Consider the following 21692-nt stretch of genomic DNA (forward strand, 5'->3'; position numbering starts at 1 on the left):
TACCTTAAGCATTTTGCAGTGGGTTTTTTCTCTGCCTCACCAACAGAATTGTAGCATGGTGGTGAGTAATCGCGGCCATAATGGAGTGGTAACAGAATAACCACTTCATTACTGCAATTTTTTTCTGCCCCATCGTACTTGTAATGACACCCATTGTGTTGAAGCAATATTGACCCAAATCGAAAATCATGATCTCGATGGATACATAATGTAGATAAATTCATATTCTTTGCGTTCTAAATTGACTTCCTGACAACTTCCATAAGCATATTCCAGTAGATCAGTAGGCAGCAGAACAAAATCTGCATCTCATTTACATTTATATGTTAGAAACAAACCACACCACATAGTACATGGGAACACTTTGCTAAAGAGAAATATCTAGAACGTGTGTTTTTCTGTGTAACCTTTCTCTGGTACCAATACTGTTTTATTAATATTGGTGAAAATGAAGTATGCCTTATGTCAGTTATTTGTGAAAGAAAATTGATTGTACATATATGACGTGTGATGTATTTAAACACACTGGCCAGCAACCGGTGTGCAAAGCAATGTAAATTACATTTTTCTACTTAGAAATAGATTTTTACAAATGTTGTGAAATGTAATGTATTGATTTAAGAAATGACTGTGTGTGTTTTGGACCTTAGTGAGAATTTCAAAGGCAGGTTGATTTTGTTCTGTAAAAAAGCTACCTATGTGTATGTACATTGTGGTGATTTCCCAAGCATAAAGCTAAACGACTACCCTTCCATTGTATACCAGGGGGGGTGAGGGTTAAATCAGAGGCTGCCACTTTGTGAAGAACAATTACAGCACACGAAGACATTGTATTTCAACATTGTAATAAAGGAGACACAGCACAACATTCCTTGGGCCTCATTACACGTTAGGCGGTAAGGGTTTACCGGTACCGGTAAGGGCACCGGTACCAGTAAACCCTTACCGCCTTAATACGAGTTCCCTTTGCGGGACCCGACCTTAACAGCTGGATTTACCAGCCGTTAATGTAGGGTGCCGCAAAGGGACCTCGGTGCTAATTACGGTTCCGCAATTTGAGGTACCGTAATTAGCTCCTTCCCCATTCCCATTATGCCCTATGGGGGCAAAAATGGGAATGGGGAAGTGCCTTGGTTAATGGGGAATTACCGCCCCCGCTCACCTTGGTGTAGGGCGGTAATTCCGCCATCCACCAAGGCGGACACAGTGAAATACCGGCGGCAACAATGGCGCTAATAGCGCCATGGTTACCGCCTACCGTGTAATGAGACCCCCTTGTCTGTTAATCTAACATAGCAGGCTCAGAATTATAGCAAAAGTAGACACACTTTAAATTGACAAAATGACAATGGAGGTTACCACATGTATTGACCATTCTTGGAACTAATGGGCTGAGAGTTAACACTGTTTCTGGACTCTGCTCATGGAAGTAGTCACAAGGACCCTTCTACCTCCATTATTAAAATATCTCCAGGGTAAAACCCTACTAGTATCTCCATATGATCTTCACACTTATTTTCAAATTGATCCAGCGTCTAGGATAAATGTAGTCTATAGCCCACGTTCTAACTTCACCTAAAGGGACATGATGATGAGTATCATGGAATGCACCTGTCTTACAGTATGGGGATAGTTTTCTCCAACCAACAGCTGGTTCTTATGTGATAAACCGGAAGCTATGCAGTACCTGCATATAACAAAGTTGGGGACCTAAAATAATTCAACATGATCATCAACAACCTGTAAGAATTTGCAATATTTTGAAACATACTCTTAAAAACTTAAGATTTTTCTGTGGAAATCTCTAAATCAACAGCTAAAAAATGCAATCTCTCAGAGCAGTTGACCAATTCATGTTTGTTTATCTTTGCAGAGCTAAGGCTGGGCAAACTCCTCTAACTCGTGAGCCAAACTGATTTTCGTGAGACTCGCAAGATCCTGCAAAATTGGCAGCTGCCCAAAGTCTTTCCTGAACTCGCGTAGAAGTTCCAAAGGCAGGCTCATTTATGAAGTTATTTATTTATTTATTTAATGTATAAATCGTACAAACAACCCTGAGGCATTGAGTCGCTGTTACAGGTACAAGTCAGGTAAGCATAGCTTATCATGCAGTTTGTGTGAGATTCATCAGTAGTGAGAGCAAATACCAAGACAAACAGTATTATCCGGCATGTTTATGGACCACTCAGAAACTTTCTAAGAGATTCTGTTAGCCAATCAGAAACTTATAATATCTACGGAAGTTCTGTTGCAGCTCAATTCAACTCACTTCACTAATCATTATTATTATTATTATTATTATTATTATTATTATTATTATTATTATTATTATTATTGTTATTATTATTATATTGTTTTCAATGTTTTTATTGTGTTATAGTTAAACATCTTTTCACAAAAGTATATAAAAATATCAAAATATATAAACACACACAGAAAAACATATAACTTAATTGAAACACATCAATGATAGCCAGACATCAAAAATATTCCAGAACATCTTATAAAGAGAGGAAATAAAATCTAACTAGCTGTATTACATATAAACAAAATGTCATACTACACCACATAATATTCTCATCACATTGATATTATATACCACTATAGACAGTGAAAATGGTACTACCATCCAAATAAAAAGTAAATAAAAAAGAGTCTAGCACCTTCTAATACAGCACCTAATAAGGCATTGCACCGTGTGGTCGAAGTTCGGACTCAAAGGCCAGCCACACCTTAACCACAGTCAAAGATCCCCATATGTGTCTCCCAGAAGTTCCTGTAAACTGTCGGCGATGTGCATATAGTATTTTGCATGCATCTTAATCATACTACTACATGGTTTAAGTACATGATGGAGGGATTCGACAAAACCCACTCTTTTACATAAAAGACAACCACGTTCTTCAATTGGAAGTTGCAACCTCACACCGTTGGCCTCAATTACAAGCAATTTATTTAGGTGCATTTGCATAAAAATAAACCTGGCAGATGGACTAGGAAATTGGTTTATATACTTTTTGGCATTTTTGGCCTTTTTATACAGAAAGAAAAGCCTAGAGTAAGGACATAAGGAGGATTAACCTCTGATGTAGTCATAGCAACGCACCCAGTTCATTTTAGGACTTTGTTTTTGAATGTTCTTAACATAGAGCCCAAGCCATCGGATAAGTCAGGTTCAAATAGCTCACCTCCAAAGGACTAGCAGCACCTGTCGGTACAGGTGCTGCTAGTCCTTTCTGTCTTAAGAAGACCCAGTTTAGAAGATGATTCATCGCACATTATCTTAATAAATAGACTACCTCAATGTATATGTATAGTCGTGCTAACAAATTGAGGCCCAACTCAATTGTTATAGCCTGTCGCTTTTAAAGACCCAGGATACGTCGCCAAATATGCCCCTCCAGTTAATCGGCCCATGGATTGCAGTTGGTATAAGAACAATCTAAAGCATTCGAAATACTGGATACCAATTTTTGACTGTACAATGTAACAATCCCAATCAAACTATAGCCAGCACTTGAGATAACACATTTATTTATAGCCAACATAATTGAAATGGCTTTATTATGGCGATTTTTTAGAATTGATCTGTCATTGGAGTGCACTACAACTCAATATTCCAGACAACTATAATAATGCACAAGGTGCATTGTTCTCCGTGAAGTTACAATGCTCAATCTGTCTGCTTAATCTGTCTCTCTTAATTTTTCCAAAGAGCATACATTTTGATTTCTTTAAATTAACAACCAAGTTGTTATTTTTGGCGTATTCGATTACTGCATTTGCCCTTCTAAATAGGCCTACATAGTTGGTGTCTAATATTGCCAGGGCGTCTGCATATGCCAGATATAGGACTTTCAAAATTCCTTGGGGGGGGGGAGAAATTATGAGTGTTAGTTAAAGCCTCTCCTACATATAACATAAACAGATTAAATAAGGGGGGGTGTGGGCAATATGCACCCCAGCTTCACACCCCAGGCAATATCTATCAATCCAGATAATTCACCTTTGCCATTCAGTTTCACACGTACAGTGGTATTTTTGTGTAGAAGCTTGCATGCTAGGAGAAGATCTGTCGGCTTCTTTAGTTTTTTCCAGAGTAATGTGTTGTCAATCGTGTCAAATGCAGAGGCAAAATCCACAAATCATATATAAAGAGGTGTGCCAGATTTAACTTGCGCTTGTCTAATGAATGAGTTGAGAACCTTTCCCTAAAAAAAGAACACATAACTACTTTGTTAGAAACCATTCGAAATCCCTTTGTGAGATGCATCCCATTTGTGATATTTGTAGTGAAACACTTCAATTTGAACTTCATTCTTTGAGTAGAAAAAAAGTTTTACATTTCCTTTGTAATTATGCCATTAGAAATATATACAACGAACATCAGAGTTTGAAACTCCTATGAACATAATTGTGTAACATCCCATTTGTGACTTCTTTTGAAATAGTTTCCTATATTACATTACAATGACAAAATAAAGAAATATAAAATCCTTTGTAAGCAATCCTTTTGAAAACCTTTGTGTAACGACACCTTTGTAATATTCCTTTTTGGGTAAAACATGTATCTTTAGAATTCATCATTGCGATGAAATAACTTTATACAAATTTGAAATCTGTTGTAAAACCTTTTGATATAACTTTTTAAAAATGTATGCCTTAGTAATTTCTTGTACTATGAATAAACTAAAGTAACACATTGAGTACTTTTGATGTATATCGCTTTTGGATGAGAAGGAAGAGGTGTATACTTGTCTACTGGTAGAACTACATGCATAGCCTATTAGGACTAATGCTTGCACTTTTCCAGGGGCATAAATGAGGAAGGTCCTTCTGAGATTATACTGTTGGAGAACCACAAAGTGTTTTATTTATTTTAATTCTTGTTATGTACCACATGCCCGTGGGCCTCAGGGTGCACAAAAAACAAAGACAAGACAAACAACAAAAGAAAACCAGCAGGAAGAAAGAGAGAGGTAATTGTATAATTACTCTAGGTTAAAAAATGTAGGGGGTAATTTATAGAATTCAGCGCACAAGTGGCGCACGCGGCTGGCGCACAGTGTGCGCGTGCAAATCCCTGCGCCAGCGGCGTGCGCTAAAATCCATTTCCGCGCACAGCCTATTCATGGATTCCAGCTACCAAAACCAGCCGTGGCGCACAGTGGCGCAGCGACCCTGCAGCAGCGCCAGTTACGCTGCCAAGAACGCCTCTCGCGCAGGGAAAAGCCATCAAAATCCCCAATCCAGCACAAAGGGCTGCGCTAACCCTGTACCAGCACGGCAAGCGGGCTACATGTATCACTGGGGTGCGCGGGAAGTTCCACACGCGATTCCATCAGGGTACGTGTATTTCAGGGGTGCGCAGGAAGTTCCACACGCGATTTCAGCAGGGTACGTGTATTTCAGGGGTGCGCGGGAAGTATCACACGCATTTGGCCCCGTGCGAGCAGGGTATGCGTATTTCAGGGGTGCGCAGGAAGTTCCACATTCGATTCCATCAGGGTATGTGTATTTCAGGGGTGCGCGGGAAGTTCCACATGCGATTGGCCCCGTGTGAGCAGGGTACGTGTATTTCAGGGGTGCGCTGGAAGTTCCAGACGCGATTGGCCCGGTGCGAGCAGGGTACACGTATTTCAGGGGTGTGCGGGATGTTCCACACACGATTCCATCAGGGTACGTGTATTTCAGGGGTGCGCGGGAAGTTCCACATGCGATTTCAGCAGGATACGTGTATTTCAGGGGTGGGCGGGAAGTTCCACACGCGATTGGCCCCGTGCGAGCAGGGTACGCGTATTTCAAGGGTCCGCGGGAAGTTCCACACGCGATTCCATCAGGGTACGTGTATTTCAGGGGTGCGCGTGAAGTTCCACCCGCGATTTCATCAGGGTACGTGTATTTCAGGGGTGCGCGGGAAGTATCACACGCAATTGGCCCCGTGCGAGCAGGGTACGTGTATTTCAGGGGTGCGCAGGAAGTTCCACACGTGATTTCAGCAGGGTACGTGTATTTCAGGGGTGCGCGGGAAGTTCCACACGCGATTGGCCCCGTGTGAGCAGGGTACGTGTATTTCAGGGGTGCGCGGGAAGTTCCACACGCGATTGGCCCGGTGCGAGCAGGGTACACATATTTCAGGGGTGTGCGGGATGTTCCACACGCGATTCCATCAGGGTACGTGTATTTCAGGGGTGCGCGGGAAGTTCCACATGCGATTTCAGCAGGGTACGTGTATTTCAGGGGTGGCCGGGAAGTTCCACACGCGATTGGCCCCGTGCGAGCAGGTTACGCGTATTTCAAGGGTCCGCGGGAAGTTCCACACGCGATTCCATCAGGGTACGTGTATTTCAGGGGTGCGCGTGAAGTTCCACCCGCGATTTCAGCAGGGTACGTGTATTTCAGTGGTGCGCGGGAAGTATCACACGCAATTGGCCCCGTGCGAGCAGGGTACGTGTATTTCAGAGGTGCGCAGGAAGTTCGACACGCGATTTCAGCAGGGTACGTGTATTTCAGGTGTGCGCGGGAAGTTCCACATGCGATTGGCCCAGTGTGAGCAGGGTACGCGTATTTCAGGGGTGCACGGGAAGTTCCACACGCGATTGGCCCGGTGCGAGCAAGGTACACGTATTTCAGGGGTGTGCGGGAAGTTCCACACGCGATTCCATCAGGGTACGTGTATTTCAGGGGTGCGCGGGAAGTTCTACACGCGATTTCAGGGGAGGGTGGGAAGTTCCACACGCGATTGGCCACGTGCGAGCAGGGTACGCGTATTTCAGGGGTGCGCGGGAAGTTCCACACGCGATTCCATCAGGGTACGTGTATTTCAGGGGTGCGCGTGAAGTTCCATACGCAATTTCAGCAGGGTATGTGTATTTCAGGGGTGGGTGGGAAGTTCCACACGCGATTGGCATTGTGCGAGCAGGGTACGCGTATTTCAGGGGTGCGCGGGAAGTTCCACACGCGATTCCATCAGGGTACGTGTATTTCAGGGGTGCGCGTGAAGTTCCACACGCGATTCCATCAGGGTACGTGTATTTCAGGGGTGTGCGGGAAGTTCCACACGCGATTTCAGCAGGGTACGTGTATTTCAGGGGTGCGCGGGAAGTTTCACACGCAAATTCAGCAGGGTACGTGTCTTTCAGGGGTGCGCGGGAAGTTCCACATGTGATTGGCCCCGTGCGAGCAGGGTATGCGTATTTCAGGGGTGCACGGGAAGTTCCACACGCGATTTCAGCAGGGTACGTGTATTTCAGGGGTGCGCGGGAAGTTCCACACGCGATTTCAGCAGGGTACGTGTATTTCAGGGGTCCTGGAGAGTACTACACGTGAATTGGCCGTGTGGGTCCTCCCAGGTGTGCGCTCTACAAACTCCACGGCCCCTGCAGGCAGCCCACACCACGGGGGACTACCCTGCACCCCTGCTCATGCCCCGGAGGCAGCCCATCCACCATGGGCATGCCCCCCAGCCAAGCCACATGTCACCTTGCACTACTGATCAACAATGCATGTCTCCCAGCACCCCCACCCCCCAGCAGTCAGGGGCACCCTCCACCAGGCCCCCACTCCTGTCTCCCTGCACCCCCACACCCCAGCAATGAGGGGAACCCTCCACCAGGCCCCCACTCCTGTCTCCCTGCACCCCCACCCCCCAGCAGTCAGGGGCACCCTCCACCAGGCCCCCACCCCTGTCTCCCTGCACCCCCACCCCCCAGCAGTCAGGGGCACCCTCCACCAGGCCCCCACTCCTGTCTCCCTGCACCCCCACCCCCCAGCAGTCAGGGGCACCCTCCACCAGACCCCCACTCCTGTCCAACTCATGTTCCCCTGCACCCTCCCCCCCAGCACTGTGGGGCACCTGCCAGCAGGCCCCCACTCATGTCCAACTCATGTTCCCCTGCATCCCCACCCCCCAGCACTGTGGGGCACCTGCCAACAGGCCTCCACTCGTGTCCAACTCATGTTCCCCTGCACCCCCACCCCCCAGCACTGTGGGGCACCTGCCAGCAGGCCCCCACTCATACCCAACTCATGTTCCCCTGCACCCCCACCCCCCAGCACTGTGGGGCACGTGCCAGCAGGCCCCCACTCATGTCCAACTCATGTTCCCCTGCACCCCCACCCTCCAGCACTGTGGGGCACCTGCCAGCAGGCCCCCACTCATGTCCAACTCATGTTCCTGTGCACCCCCACCCCCCAGCACTGTGGGGCACCTGCCAGCAGGCCTCCACTCATGTCCAACTAATGTTCCCCAGCCAACATGTCATCACAATCTAGATCCCTGGTCCCTATGGTCAGCCTCCAAATGCAAAACACCCACCCAAGTATTGCATCCACCCACTTAGAAATGGCAATAACATGATAGAACACCAATTGCAAGTTTGGAAAAAAACACATGTCCCTCACATACACCCAATGGGTGTCAGTGAATCTCAAAACCCATATCATGATATGCATGAAACCAATGAGATGATACCACACATTGAAGTTTGATCAAAAAATATGTATTAAAGGAAACATGAATTGAATCAAAAATAAACTAACAGAAATGGGAATGTAAAAAAAGTAAAAAGAAGCATGTCCGTGAAAAAATGCAAAACCAAAAATCAGATTCCAAAGGAATGGTGTCCAAAGTCACAGTCCACAAAAGAAAATCCAATGGGAAATTATAATTGAAAGCCATTGCTTCATGGGTAAATTTTAAAATGAAAAGAAAATCCAACAGTGAACTATGTACAGGTGAACAAGCCAGGGTCCATGATCCCAACAAAAGAAATGAAACCTATCTAACAACACTACCTAATAAAAAATAACTATATTCAAAAATGTGGCCCATTGTCCAAAAGGTCCAAAGAAAATGCAAAAACAAAGGAAACCTAACACTAACTACATAACTATTTACATGGGCAGCGGGCTAGTCCAACGGCTCACTGGATGTTGTCATGGGCCAGGGCATCATCGAACTCCTGTTCAATGGCTTGGAGGCAGGCATGTTCCCTGGCCCCGAGGTCTTGCAGGGATAAGGCAGTGTCCAGCTCCAACTCCCTGCGAAGACCCTCGAGGCACTCAGCCCGCCTCAGCGCCCTCCGCATTGAGTTCGCCGCCCTGACCATTGTGAGCCGTTCCTCCTATGCCCGCTGCCGCTCCGCACCTATCTGCTGGCCCAACCGCTCCCACACGGAAGCCACTCCCATTCCAGGGTTCTCCTGCCCTCCGGCCGATGCCTGCACCCCTGATGTTGATGGCCCCGAGCCATGATGCCTCCCACGTCGAGCCTGCCGCTGCCTCCGACGCACCTGCCTGTGCCAGCACGACGGCATCCAGGCTGATGGAATTACCGACGCTGTCGTGCACGTGCCCTGCCCGATGATGCCGTCACATCCTCCATCTGCTGGGGTCCAGTTGCTGGTGTGTCCACCGCTGCTGGACCTCCGACTCCTGACTGTGGCAGGGATGGGATCCCCACCGAGCCGGCTGCATTGGTCGGGGCAGGTGCACAGGGGGCCCTGGTGGCATCTGGGCCGGAAGACGGCATGGAGAACGACTGGTGCATAGTCTCCACAGAGGAGGAGAGGGTCGCCAGATTGGCCGACACATGTAGGAAACCCCCGACCATGGCCGATCCCAACTGGGCCACGTCGGCATGGTGCTCTCCGTGATGACGTGCATGCTCCTCCCGGGAAGCACGCACCTCATCACGAATTGCACCTGTGCACAAGGCGACACCAATCAGGACCTTCTCCATACGGCCAGGGGTCCCCTCGTCCGCAGGTGGAGGGGAGTCAGATGACATGGACATCCCCCCTACCTGCGGACGGGCCTGGGATGGGGCATCCCTGCTGGTGCATGGTGGTGCAGTCACAGTGTCAGGGACAGTGACATGCACAGGCACCTCCACGGCGACCTGTGCTGCCTCCTGCCCCTGCCCCTGGACTGCAACACTTGTACAGCAGGGATGCCCCCACCAGGCCCCATGTGCGCCTCAGTAGCGGCCTCCTCCTCCTCTGTGGAAACCACCAACCTGGATGGCTCCACCCCATCTTCCGCCATTGCAAGCCCCTGTGGGGGCTCACCCACCCCTTCCGCTGCAGCCGTGGGGGCATCCCCGCCGCTTTGCTCCACAGAGCCGTTTCCACCCTCTTCTTCACGTGGCGCTGTGTAGAGGGAGACATAGAACACAAGCATCAGGGTAATGTACAATGGCCCCCTAGACAGGAAGCAATAGCAGATGAGTGGCACTGTCAAAGATCACTTCCATCATGTCCCTCCACAACACATGGCTCAGTGCAGGTAAAACACATGCGATAACAGGCATGGCGCATGCTATGGACATTAGCATACATGTCCAAGGGATTCTTGAAACATACAATGTTGTTTTGGAACTCACATGCGTCGTGGGCCATGCCTATCACATGCACACACTTCACCCTAGTTTCATCCATCTGGCCTTGTACACCACAGACACAGTGGATACAAGGATGACTAGGCTGCATCAGTGAACCTGAACATTGCGACAGACATGTGTCATGCATCCCTAGCATTCACAAGTCACAGACACACAGGTCGGACACACAGACATGGACAGCATACATGTACATGGCATCAGCACCCATCCCTCACCCCCACCCATGTCCAGGAACAGAGACTGGCATGCTTAAATGTGGCCATTCCGCATAGGGCAACCCATGTTGCATTTGAACACATGCACCAACCATGTGGTTCACACATTACTGGTCTCACATGCATGACGTCCATGCAGACACACATGCATACATGGCCTATGTCACACATACAGGCACGTATCAGACAACCAGCACACTGCGACATTCCCTGTCTCACACAGCAATGCTTGGCCACTTACCGCTCAACTCCAGATGGGTCTGCCTCTCAAGGATCTGGGCGTTGAGCGCTGGGCCTACGCGTTCCAGGACCCTCATCTGGATGGTACTCATGCGGCCCCGGCCCCCCTCCACGAGGCGCCGGGCCTTCAAGAGGGTCCTGGACCTGCAGTCATCCCAGCGCTTCTGGACATGTTGGTAGTCGCGGACTGCCACCCCCTCCGCGTTGATGGCAGTCACGATGTCCGTCCAGATCCGAGTCCGTCCTTCCTTGTTGGCGCACTTACTTTCGAAGAGGGCATCATACTGCCCCAGGACTTGCTCCACCAGGACACCAACCTCAGTGGCAGTGAAGCTGGTGCCCCTCTGCCTCTCTGGCCGGGGGTTGCCAGTGGTGCCAGATGTTTCAGTGCCCGACATGGCAACCCCAGAGGCAGGAGTGGGTGGGCAACTGGGTCCTGGGGCGGCGGTGGAGCGATGGTATCCCAGTCGGGAGTCTTCTGTTCCAGCAGGGGTGGACACAGCAAATGGCCCAGGGCTCTGGGGGGCAGTAATTTGGCCTTTTGGGCAGGAGCGTGGTCTTCCGTGTGCTTACGCGTGGCCAGCTTGATACAGAGTGATTTGGCACGTGAAAATCTTGCACGTCTGCGTGTAAATCGAGGAAAGGCCTTTAGCGTGTAAGCGCGTCAGCATGCATACACGATTTCATTGGACCAAAGGCCCTTAGCGTGTAAGCGCGTCAGCACGCATACGCGATTTCATTGGACCAAAGGCCCTTAGTGCGTAAGCGCGGCTGTGACGTTTCGCGCACTGGCGTTTCCCTGGTAGGGCTTGTAGATCCCACGTGCCTTTACATTGCTCTGTATGTGCTTTTCGTGGGGTGCGGTGTGTGTGTTTTGCAGCCGTTGGGGTTCACACGCTATTACTTCACAGCGGGTGTTGGCTACGCGTTCTTCTACACGCAAGGCAGACGGTGAGTGGTAGCCCGCTCCCCCAAGCCCTGAAAAACTTCACGCGAACCCCTGTAATACACGTAGCCCGCTCCCCCAGGCCCGATCGCGTGAAAAACTTCACGCAAACCCCTGTGATACACGTAGCCGGCTCCCCCAGGCCCGATTGCGTGAAAAACTTCACGCAAACCCCCGTAATACAAGTAGCCCGCTCCCCCAGGCCCGATCGCGTGAAAAACTTCACGCGAACCCCCGTAATACACGTAGCCCGCTCCCCCTGGCTCGATAGCGTGAAAATCTTCATGCGAACCCCCGTAATACACATAGACCGCTCCCCCAGGCCCGATCACGCGACCCCTTTTTGGTGTGTGCGCCGAGGTTGTGCGCTTTCACTGTGTGCGTCGCGCACGCCGTTCGGGATGTTTCAGTGACGTGTGCGCCATGCACGGGTTTGGCGCACATCCCGAGGAAAACACACGCAGGGACTTCCATGAATTGCACGTGTGCGCCTGTTTTTTCGTGCTTGCGCCTGCTTGTGCCTGCTTGCGCATAGATTTTCGGCGCACGTTTGTTCCATGAATCGGCCCCTCAGTCTTTATGGCTCTCTTAAAGAGGGGATCATTTTGAACCATATCCCAGCCGGCAGGACATTCCAGAGGAGGGGGCCCTGAATGTCAAGAGTGGTGCCACCACATTTAGCTGTCTTAAATCTGGGGGGAACAAGAACTGTTGCAGTGGAAGAACAAAGGTTTCTTCCATTGGCCTTGATATTGATGTGTTCAGATAAGTAGGTGGGACTGCTGAAGGACAAGCACTTACGTGTCGTCGTTAACACTTTATGTGTTATGCTATGTTTTACAGGAAGCCAGTGTAGCTTCTTTCTGAAGGTGGAGATATGGGTGCGACGAGATTTAAACGAGAGTTTTAAAACCGCAGTGTTTTCCAACACAATAACGTTGTATTTATGTTTGCGGTCGCTTCAAAAGCGACCGCAAACATAAATACAACGTTTTTAAAGCTGCGGTTTTATTTCTAAGTTTTCCGGGCTCCTCCAGCCCGGAAAACTTAGAAAAAAAAACGCAGCTAGTGCTTATTTTTTGTAAAAAAAATAAATAACACTTACCGAGATTCAGCTGCAGCTTTCCTGCTCTGGTCTCCGGTCCGCGTCCTCCGAGTCACGGCACTAATGAAGGGAAAGCCACCCAGCGGTAGACTTTGTTTACTACAGCTGGCTGGCTTTTCCTTCATTAGTGCCGCAAAAGCAAAAGCCAACACAGGAGGGCCTCCATTTCACAAAATGGCGACGCCCCTGTGCTTGCTTTTTCGAATTTTGAGCTTGAATAGCTCAAAATTTTACATAGGAAGTTTTAAAACGGAGGATGCTAGTATATTTTTTTTTATGTGGCCTATCTATTTTTTAAATAAAAATTTTTACTAGACCATCCCTTTAATGCCATTAAGACAGACCTCTTTTTCATTGGATGCCTGCTCCTTGTTTCTCCACCACTCTCTTGCCAGACTGTTTGGGTCCTCTCCCCTCACCCACTTGTGAGGCAAAAAACCTTGAGATCATCTTTGACACCTCTCTCTCTTTCTCTCGACACATAATGGACCTTGCCAAGAAGTCCAACTTTCAGTTACATCTCCTCAGGGGTATTGTAACTTTCCTCACCTTCCCCCAGAAGCTCAAAGACTCCAGAGCCCCGGTTCTCTCTAGGCTAGACTAGCGCAAAACCTTCTTCCTCAACCTGCCTCTTTCCTCCCTTCACCCCCTTCAACTAATCCAGAATAGGACTGCAAGACTTATCCTTGGCCTCAAGCCCAGGGACTGCATCTCTCCAGCCCTAAAATCTCTCCACTGGCTCCTAGTGATTGCAAGGATCAAATTCAAGACCGTTTGCATTATCCACAAAACTGCCTGGGGCCTGGGACCTCTTAACATTCAGTTTCCCCTCCCTAAATACATCCCGTCCAGAGTCCTTCTGTCAAACGTTTCTCCAAGCAGAGAGTGGGAGGTAGATCCATTTCCTCAGCTTGCTCTTCTCTCTGGAACGGCCTCCCTTCCCCGTCGAACTTGAACCGGATCTTCTTATGTCCCGGAAACTTCTCAAGGCTTTCCTTTTCTCCTCTTCCTTCCCCCTCCTCCTCCCTTGTTAACTCTCCATCTATGCTGCGACTTGGGCCTGGTCCCTTCAGAGTCATGCAGGGGCCAGACCACCCCCTGCCAGTCCCCCAGCATCCTTTGCCAGCACTTGCCCTCAGGCTCCCTTCCACAGACTAGCCCAGCCTAGTCCACGCTGTCCACCACACTCATCCTCCACTCCCAACTTTTTCTCCTGCCACTTGCCGCCTTATCCCACCTTGCACCCCCCCACCTTTGGGGGTACCTCACTCCTGCACTTCTCCCTCCACCCCCTCCCTCTTGCACGTACCACCTTGTACATGCACTTGCACGGTAGGATTGTCACAAGGCCAATATAACCGTTTTGTTGTTTATTATTTGTGTTTATTTTTGGATTCCCATTTCTCCCTCACGTCTTGTGGCACCTGGAAACACCTGTGCCATACAAATGTCAAACAAATAAATAAAATAAAAGCAGTATGCTGTGGCTATTTAACCCATGGGGCCTCTCGCCTTGCCACTGTGACTCTTCTTCTTAACTAACTCCACTGGTTATCTGTGGCCAAACGGGTTAACTTTAAGGCTGGTGTATTGTCCACTGGGCCTTTCATAAAACCGGCCATAGTACTTGCAGGCTAAATTCTGCCCATACATGCCTACATGCTGCATTCGGTCCTCGGTGGCCTTTCTCATATTTATTCCCTGCTTTAAGCACTCCCGCATTGGTAGTCGTTCTTTGTATGTTGCTGCTGCGTGGCTTGGAGTTCTTTGCCCCTTTCTCCCTGCGGAATCCAGGACCATCTGTCGGTTCTGCCCTGTTCTTAAAAAACTTTTATTTAAGATCTCCTTTGTTGCTTCCAGTTCTTCTTATCTTCCTTAGTGCCATGATGTTCTAGTCGGAGTAGGCTGCACTTTAGAAATGCTTTAACATAACATAACATAACATAACATAACATAACATAACATAACATAACATAACATATGTGGGCTCAGCATTTGGGACACAAGAAGAAAGATGAAGATGCTGATAAGATAAATCAACAGGTTGAGGTCCAAATCTCGTCACAGCCAACTGAGACTTTCATCCTTCCGAGGCTGATAAATGAATACCAACTTTGGTAGGGTGATAATTATATGTAGATAATAATATGTAGACCTGATCTTTGTAAGGTGCTTTGGCAATGCACTATGTAAACAACAAATCAGTATCATTATCTTTATAATTATCATGTGGAAGTGCATGTGGGGCAGCAGATGGCACATGAGAAGGAGAGGAACTAAGATGAGGAGGATACCTTATTATTATAATTATTATTATCTTATGTATTGAGCACAGACTTAGCTTTGAAAAGAAACGGAGCACTTTACAGAGTTATACAACATTTCAGATACATATCAGAGAGCTTTACAGAGTTTTTCAACAGTACAGATGCATAACAGAGCGCATTTCAGTGGTGACAGCATAAAAGATATACAACGGGGGTTAGGCATCAAGGAGGGGTACAGCTTTAATGAGTGGCGGGGAGGGGAAGGGATGGCAGTGTCTAGCAAGTCAATTTGGTGTGAGAGGCAACGTGATGGCCTAGGTGTTGAGGAGGAGAGACTCCTTGAAGAGGTGGGTCTTGAGTTCTTTTCTGAAGTATAGGAGCTTGGGGGCAAGTCTGATGCTGATAGGGAGGAGGTTCCATAGTCTTGGGGCATAGGCAGAGAATGTTTGTTTTCTGGTCCTTTTTGCAAGAGCAGATTTCATGTGTCCTTGTTTCTGGTGGTGAACTGTCCAACAGAGATGCTGAGTTTCTCGGCAAGTTAGCTGGGTGACATGAGGGCGACTGCCTTATAGATGATGCAGCAAGACTTGAAGTTGATTTGTGCATGCAGCGAGAACTTGTGAAAGCCTATGAGGGCTGGGGTGATGTGGTTGTATCTGCGTAGACCCTTGATGAGGCATGCAGAGACGTGTAGAACACTTCTCGGGGGCACAAAGGAGGACGATGGGAGGCCTTCCAGGAGTGCATTTTCCCATCCAGATGGGATTGGACCAGTGTTTGTAGGAATGGTGGATATAAAGGAAGGAGGAAGGGCTTGACTTTCCACAGGAGGGAGAACTGATACCAGACTGCCTGAGCTTTCTTAGCTATGTGTGTCTCTAGGGAGTGGTGTTTGTCGATGTGGAACCCCGGCGGACTTGGAACAGTGGGGTGAGCTCACCTGCAGGTGGGAGAAGATGCATGTCCATGCAGGTGAAGGACTGGAGAAGGAGGGTCAGCAGGAGATGGAACACAAGGTGGCTACAGGTCAGGAGAAGGGCAGTAGGTATGTGGGTGTTTAGCAGAAAGAAGAGGAGCAAGCAGAAAGAAGAGGAGCAGAGGAACGAGTATGAGGGGGAGGTATGGCACAGAAAAGAGTGAAAAGTAGAAGCAGGCTGATTCTGGTGGTGCTCAAATGGTGGAGGGTTTAAGGTGGCCTAAGAATTAGATACATGAGAGGGTAGTTCACCGATACTTTGTACAATGGTCTTTTCTGGGTGCTGCAGTACTCTTTGCTACCCACGCAGATGTCACAGGCAGAGGAGCATACTGTTGCATGCAATCTCTGATGGAAGAGTGTACAGCACAATAAGAATAGCTACCATTATGCATTGGAGAAGACTGCAATGCATTTGACACTAGTATTAAGGGGAATGTACCTCTAATGTAGCATACACTGCCCACACACTGCCACCCTTTACTCCTCCATTGGTGAGAAGGAAGCATCTGCTAGCACATCTGGGAATACAGGAAACCCTAGCCACTTCCACTAGCGCCAGATAATGCTATCAGCACTGCATTGGTTCCCTGCCCTATGAGTTGGCAAGTTTGGATATACAGAGTTGTATTTTGGTAGTCGTGTTCAACTACTTTAATCACTGTTTCTGAATAGTTTCTACCCACTCTTTGTGAAATGTGTGTGTACAAATCAGCAACTCATTGTTTCCTTTCCGAAGTCACAATGTAATTGTTCTCTGTGTGTTGGCAGTGATGATTCATACAATTAATGTTGTGCATTTCAGTCAAATGAATTCCTTGTTCGATTATGCCTACAATGTGTATTTTGTGGATTGGAACACACACTGACTACAACACATCAGTATGAGTTAACTGATCCTCAAGTGTCAAAAGTGTTCCATTAAAAAAAAGAACGTAAAACAATCTGTGTGTAAATTCATGCAAGTTGATATTTCCCACCATAGCAGCTATTTAAAGAAGTATGACAACCCCAACATTATTCCAATTGCACTGTTCATTATACATTAGTATAATCCTGTAGCAGTTCTTTATTTTTCATAGCTTGAAGCATTCTTCTCTCGACACTGCAGAGAATAAAGAGAGATTGGCAGAAATAATTGTTATACTTTCCATTCTGAAGTATCATATATCATTGTTCTTTTCTGGGACTCGGTGGAATTCAATAATCACACCATGCTACATTAAATAGGAAACTATTGCTTTCATTTCAACGCACCCAAGGGAAACGTTGCTTCAAACAAAGCAGTCTTAGCATCCAGAATATGAACAGATTGTGCAGTTCTTTCTAAACACACACGTGCGACTTTTATATTACATTTAATTAGTTGCTGTTCGTGATTCTCTTTTTTTCAATCAGAAATTGGAGACAAAGATGAATTATGAACTATGTCGTTTTTATTTGTGTGGGGATGTACGCTGTCAATAGTAAGCCAATACAATCTTTACCTACATGAAATACATTGAAACTGATCCTCATTTGACAAATTGAGCAAAATCACATTTTATTTTGTGCATTTAGCCCTACCTCATAGACATAAAAGGCTTTATATTGCAAAGAGCACAATGTTCATCACTAAGCCTGGGTGATCTTTCTCAAAAGTGGTCCATAGGATCCAGCAATTCTCATAGCCTGATTTGTGTAGGCTCGGAGGCTCCCGCAGATTTTTCTTCCAGTCTGAATCTGTGTGAATTTATTTTAGAGGCCATTCATATTGAGGGAATCTCTGGTGAAGTTTAGGCTGGCTTGAGCTGCTTGTTTGGAAGAGAAAAAACATACACAGAAGAGCTTTCAAGATTTCAGGAATGGAGAGAATGTTCAGGGGAAGTTTCCGGTGAGACTGGGTGGAGGAGTTAGCAAGTGGAAATGCATTACTCTGTATCTGTGAATGTTATACAAGTAGCACAGCAAATCGAATATGGGTAAGCAGAACTCAGCCTTTCATCCTTCTGTAGTTGATACAATTAGTAAAGGTTGAAGTGGGGAACTGTAAGAACCATGGGTCTGCTTTTCATCATTCAGTGTTAAACCCATTGAGCATTATAACGGTTTACAATATTAAAATATAGGGAATTTATAACAGACATGGACCACTAGGGCTTGGAAAGAGCCAATCCCACATTGAGCATGCATGACCGATCATCCTGTCTAGTTTGCTTCCATGTGGACTACTGATGTTGTTTATTTAATAATATGAAGAGTCCATGACTTTAGGTCACTGACCTAAGAAAAGCCAGTAGGGCTGATGCAGATTCAGTCATATGTCAAGAATTCATGGTTTGGACTCTGATGTTCCACCATTTAGCCAGGTAGGATTGGAATATGAGCTATGCACCTGGGAAAACACATACCATATATGTACACCAAGAGGCCAGTTCTCAAAACATTTGTTTGCACAATAGATAAGATACGCTAGTGCATCTCATCACTTGTGCCCACAGAAGTTGTGCCCTATTCACAAAGTTCACAGCATTTCTTTTCTCGCGCCTTCAAACACTTGTGTATAGACGCGTTATAAATGCCATATCATATCATATCATATCATGTCATACTCATAGGTGCACACATCCTGATTCCCATTTCCACATGCGTACAAATAAGGGGGTGGCTCCACACATTATAATGTGCATTCCAAATTCTTAAGGAGGATGTACATTAAAATGTGGACAGGCGGCTGAGCACACCAGACTGCACTGGGTCTGCAATGGCTCTGGTCACAGCTATCTGGTCACAGCAAGGCACAACATGGCGCAGCACAGCACAGCATGAATAGATTTGATCCTTTGGTTCTGGTAATAATTCTTTTTGCAGGAAAGCAGTTACAGCACAGCCCGGCTGTTTTTTTTGTTCCCCTTAGATTTTGTGGGATTCTTTCTGGTTCTGGAAACTCAAGGCCTAGTTGAAAATGGTTCAACTAATGGAATGGCCTTTCTGCTGGCCAAGTTTCTGGAGTCAGGAGCAAGGAATATGGATGGATATGCTTCAGGGTGCTTCGCCGGGATCAGGATAGTGGGTGAATCTGTGTGTCTTTCTATGTCCTCAGCTTTCTCTATTTATGCATATGGTAAAGGGGTGTGTGTGCTGAATTATCCTAATTGCTCCCCCTAGGCAGGCTATAGGTTAGAATCTCTTCTCCCCCTTGATTGGAGAAGAAAACAGGGTGTCACCATGATGATGTGGGTTTAGGAGTCAGATAATCCTTCCCTTGCCTTTTGAACATAAAATCTACTTTTAGTTCAATACATATTTACATGTGTACAATCGTTATAACAATAAGCAAGCTGCTAAGTACTGGAACGCCCTACCCGTAAAACTAAGAAGGGACAAGCCTTACAACAGCTTCAGGCACCATACCCGCACCTGGCTCCGTCGCAATGACCTTTGAAACCTGAGACCATGTGCATTGTGTACTGATACCCTACGCACCCATCCACTCTCTCATGTAAAATGTACATAATGCATCTACTGTTTATAATATGCTACCCTCTATTTCTACATGTAAAAGTAAAAATGTATATAATGTAATTACTGTATATAACATATGACACCAACAACCTGTAATCTGTAACCTGTATCCAAGTTCTAAGTATTCTTGTTATTCTGCACGCCCAGCTACCCAAGGGTTTTCTGGCAACCTATACATAAACAAACAAACAAACAATAACATATTTAAATCACATATTTTGTATGGCAGATATTCCTCCAACCCTCGTCGCTGTCGAATCTTGTGTCTGCTTTTGACAGTGTTATGCCCTTTTTGTCCGGAACACATGGTCCAATTTCAGAGCAAATTTCCACAACTGTGCACATTGTATAGGGGCATAAGCGTGTGAAGTTTCATACTTTTGACATAAATACATTTGGTATAAAACCATAATTTCCACTGTTACTTCCCAGAACATAGCACAGAGTTCTAGCACATTTTTCACAATCTTGCACAGTAAATTATCAGTCTTTTAAAAATGATCTTTTTGTCCTTGTGAATTCACAAATGGTTGTCTGCCCCCGCCTCCTACTCCTTCTGGCAGCTCAGAAGCAATCTCCGCCCCCTTCCGCCTGGGAGAGGCCGTTTATGACTCTTCACACTCTGCATATACTTTCAGCCAGAGGAAGTCCATTGTCCTCTTCTGCTGCAGCCCATGTTCTCCTCCCCTGATCTAATCATCACAGAAGTGTGATTTCCTGGTGGAGTGGAGCAGGAGGGAAATGTCTGGCCTTTGTGAGGGAAAGCTGTGGAACTGGTTTGAGCCTTAATTAAAATGTCACTCTGTAACATTTTTTTACTTGGTTTAAAACAAACTTGCAATTTTCAAAACAAGGAGTTAGAACACTTATTCCAGCTTCTAAACCATGGGATTTGAATAGTTACAACCTAGGTTACTCTTCATAAGAGGTCACTTAGTTTTCAGACATTTGATTTCAGTTTCACAAGTTTAAATCTTCTGATGCCAGCTACTGAAATCTGTCCACAGGCGGCCGCTGGTACTGCACCCAGATTTTGACAGATTTCAAAGGCCGGCACCTTTTTTTGCTGTGAATGTTGTGGTGAGAGATTCCGCGTTTCATGACATTGTATGTTCATAATGATTTCTTGAACTACGTGACTTGTAACACCCAGCAAGAATATTGGTTGTTTTACAGTGTTTTGGACCGGCATTCTGCTGTTTCAGCAACCAGGAAAAAGGATTTGAAAACAAGATTCTGGATTTTTTTCAGTAAAGCACTGCTTTTCATCTGTGCCCCATTTTTACTTGTTGGGCAGCCCAGTGACATGTTTCAGGAGTGCAATTTCTGTTCCACCACTGACAACATGCATGGTAGATTTGGCAGCCATCTTTTTGTTTTGCAAAGCACAATTTCCATAGGTTTTGGCGTGCAGAGGCATTTTGAAGCCATTTTGATAATTCCGGCACCATCAGCACACAGTGATGCACAGGGCAGAGCATACATGGGTTAATACATCCCACAAAGCACTGAGCAATTCAGTACTTGTACACTGCTGTAAATATGTGAAACACATATGACATAGTAATTACTGCCAACAATACAAAGATTATGAAACTTTGTAATTGTGAATACACCTTCAGACAAAAATAAATAATTCCCTCTCACAATTATAATGCTCAAAGACAGCACTGTGGCTACTAGCCAATCAGCTTTCTGCACCTCATAGTGTGTGTACTTACATTTGCCATTCAAACTCTGATTTAAAACATTGCATATAAATGGCCTCATCCCAAGTCCAGTGGTAACCTGCCGGTGCTAGAGGTGGTTTGTCGTTGGGCTTTAACACTGTTTCTGCCGCATGAGATCCTGGTGCCACCGGGACATTACAAGTCTCGGCGGCCCGGGATATCAAGTGCCAGGAATTGTAAGTCCCCATTCCCTGTGTAGTCCCATAGGACTCCATGGGAATGGGGTCGGAAGCACCGGCATTGTTATTAACAGTGCCGGTGCTTCCGCAACAACTGTGTCTAGCGGGGTTGATGCACCCAGCAGGTC

Source organism: Ambystoma mexicanum, chromosome 6q, assembly GCF_040938575.1.
Source record: "Ambystoma mexicanum isolate Mex_15411 chromosome 6q, UKY_AmexF1_1, whole genome shotgun sequence".
Classification (NCBI taxonomy): Eukaryota; Metazoa; Chordata; class Amphibia; order Caudata; family Ambystomatidae; genus Ambystoma; species Ambystoma mexicanum.